The following is a 3,531-nucleotide window of genomic DNA, read 5'->3' as shown; positions in this document are numbered from 1 at the left end:
CATTATTTACTTTGCTACTGAACACATGGCGACTCACCGGAGAAAGTAATTGCACTACAGATCCCACAAGGCTACGGGAGAAGCCACACCCAATGGGGCAAGGATCAAGTTGTAACAGGTGCTAAAAACCACCAGTAGTGCTCGTAGTTTGAGTCCATATGCCCAGGAAGAAGTGCGTGTAGCACGAAACACGTCGGCTGGACTTTGGGATATTTGAATTGTGGCAATGTTTTCCTGAACTGCATGACAGCCTCCATTAAAGATGTCAGGGATACCTACCTGTGTGGGCTCCTTCTTCTTGAGGTAACTCGTTTGTTGGATTTTTCACGGCTGGCCTCAGCCGCTTGAAGGAGCCCAGCTGTCGGAAAAGCAGAACTAATGGTAATGCCAAAGAGGCGTCGCCACGTAATTGGACAGGAGCTGTAATGGATGCACTGAGACGGTTGTGCAGAGACAGGAGGCAGCACCACAGCCCACTGGGGTATTAATCATCATTTACTTTGCTACTGAACACATGGCGACTCACTTGAGAAAGGAATTGCACTACAGATCCCACAAGGCTACGGGAGAAGCCACACCCAATGGGGCAAGGATCAAGTTGTAACAGGTGCTAAAAACCACCAGCAGTGCTAGTAGTTTGATTCCATAAGTGGATGTAGCACGAAATGCGTCGGCTGGATTTTGGGATATTTGAATTGTGGCAATGTTGTTCTGAACTGCATGAGATTCTCCATTAAAGATTTCAGTAATACCTACCTGCTTGGGCTCCTACTTCTTGAGGTAACTCGTTTGTTGGATTTTTCGCAGCTGGCCTCAGCCGCTGGAAGGAGCTCCGCTGTCGGGAAAGCAGCCCCATGGTAATGCTAAAGAGGCGTCGCCACGTAATTGGACAGGAGCTGTAGTGGACGCACTGAGACGGTTGTGCAGAGACAGGAGGCAGCACCACAGCCCACTGGGGTATTAATCATCATTTACTTTGCTACTGAACACATGGCGACTCACTTGAGAAAGGAATTGCACTACAGATCCCACAAGGCTACGGGAGAAGCCACACCCAATGGGGCAAGGATCAAGTTGTAACAGGTGCTAAAAACCACCAGCAGTGCTAGTAGTTTGAGTCCATATGCCCAGGAAGAAGTGGATGTAGCACGAAATGCGTCGGCTGGATTTTGGGATATTTGAATTGTGGCAATGTTGTTCTGAACTGCATGAGATTCTCCATGAAAGATGTCAGCGATACCTACCTGCTTGGGCTCCTTCTTCTTGAGGTAACTCGTTTGTTGGATTTTTCACGGCTGGCCTTAGCCGCTTGAAGGAGCCCCACTGTCGGAAAAGCAGCCCCATGGTAATGCTAAAGAGGCGTCACCACGTAATGGGACAGGAGCTATTAATGGACGCACTGAGAGGGTTGTGCAGAGACAGGAGACAGCACCACAACCCACTGGGGTATTAATCATCATTTATTTTGCTACTGAACACATGGCGACTCACTGGAGAAAGTAATTGCACTACAGATCCCACAAGGCTACGGGAGAAGCCCCGCCCAATGGGGCAAGAATCAAGTTGTAACAGGTGCTAAAAACCACCAGCAGTGCTCGTAGTTTGAGTCCATATGCCCAGGAAGAAGTGTGTATAGCACGAAACGCGTCGGCTGGACTTTGGGATATTTGAATTGTGGCAATGTTTTCCTGAACTGCATGACAGCCTCCATTAAAGATGTCAGAGATACCTACCTGTGTGGGCTCCTTCTTCTTGAGGTAACTCGTTTGTTGGATTCTTCACGGCTAGCCTCAGCCGCTTGAAGGAGCCCAGCTGTCGGAAAAGCAGCCCCATGGTAATGCTAAACAGGCGTTGCCACGTAATGGGACAGGAGCTGTTAATGAACGCACTGAGATGGTTGTGCAGAGACAGGAGACAGCACCACAACCCACTGGGGTATTAATCATCATTTACTTTGCTACTAAACACATGGCGACTCACTGGAGAAAGTAATTGCACCACAGATCCCACAAGGCTTCGGGAGAAGCCAAACCCGATGGGGCAAGGATCAAGTTGTAACAGGTGCTAAAAACCTCCAGCAGTGCTCATAGTTTGAGACCATATGCCCAGGAAGAAGTGCGTGTAGCACAAAAAGCGTCGGCTGGACTTTGGGATATTTGATTTGTGGCAATGTTTTCCTGATCTGCATGACAGCCTCCATTAAAGATTTCAGGAATACCTACCTGTGTGGGCTCCTTCTTCTTGAGGTAACTCTTTTGTTGGATTTTTCGCAGCTGGCCTCAGCCGCTGGAAGGAGCTCCGCTGTCGGGAAAGCAGCCCCATGGTAATGCTAAAAAGGCGTCACCACGTAATGGGACAGGAGCTGTTAATGGACGCACTGAGGGGGTTGTGCAGAGACTGAAGACAGCACCACAACCCACTGGGGTATTAATAATCATTTACTTTGCTACTGAACACATGGCGACTCACTGGAGAAAGTAATTGCACCACAGATCCTACAAGGCTTCGGGAGAAGCCACACCCGATGGGGCAAGGTTCAAGTTGTAACAGGTGCTAAAAACCACAAGCAGTGCTCGTAGTTGAGTCCATATGCCCAGGAAGAAGTGCGTGTAGCACAAAACGCGCGGCTGAACTTTGGGATACTTGAATTGTGGCAATGTTTTCCTGAACTGCATGACAGCCTCCATTAAAGATGTCAGCGATACCTACCTGAGTGGGCTCCTTCTTCTTGAGGTAACTCGTTTGTTGGAATTTTCGTGGCCGACCTCAGCCGCTGGAAGGAGCCCCGCTGTCGGAAAAGCAGCCCCATGGTAATGCTAAAGAGTTTTTTGCCAGTAGGTTTTAATGGATGCACTGAGTGGGTTGTGCAGAGACAGGAGACAGCACCACAACCCACTGGGGTATTAATCATCATTTACTTTGCTACTGAACACATGGCGACTCACTGGAGAAAGTAATTGCACTACAGATCCCACAAGGCTACGGGAGAAGCCACGCCATTTGGGGCAAGGATCAAGTTGTAACAGGTGCTAAAAACCGCCAGTAGTGCTCGTAGTTTGAGTCCATATGCCCAGGAAGAAGTGCGTGTAGCACGAAACGCGTTGGCTGGACTTTGGGATATTTGAATTGTGGCAATGTTTTCCTGAACTGCATGACAGCCTCCATTAAAGATGTCAGCGATACCTACCTGTGTGGGCTCCTTCTTCTTGAGGTAACTCGTTTGTTGTATTTTTCACGGCTGGCCTCAGCCGCTTGAAGGAGCCCCGCTGTCGGAAAAGCGGAACTAATGGTAATGCCAAAGAGGCGTCGCTACGTAGTTGGTCAGGAGCTTTAATGGACGCACTGAGAGGGTTGTGCAGAGACAGGAGCCAGCACCACAGCCCACTGGGGTATTAATCATTATTTACTTTGCTACTGAACACATGGCAACTCACTTGAGAAAGGAATTGCACTACAGATCCCACAAGGCTACTGGAGAAGCCACACCCAATGGGGCAAGGATCAAGTTGTAACAGGTGCTAAAAACAACCA

Source organism: Lissotriton vulgaris, unplaced genomic scaffold, assembly GCF_964263255.1.
Source record: "Lissotriton vulgaris unplaced genomic scaffold, aLisVul1.2 SCAFFOLD_1358, whole genome shotgun sequence".
Taxonomy (NCBI): domain Eukaryota; kingdom Metazoa; phylum Chordata; class Amphibia; order Caudata; family Salamandridae; genus Lissotriton; species Lissotriton vulgaris.
The sequence above is the reverse complement of the archived record's forward strand: the minus strand, read 5'-3'. Positions refer to the sequence as shown.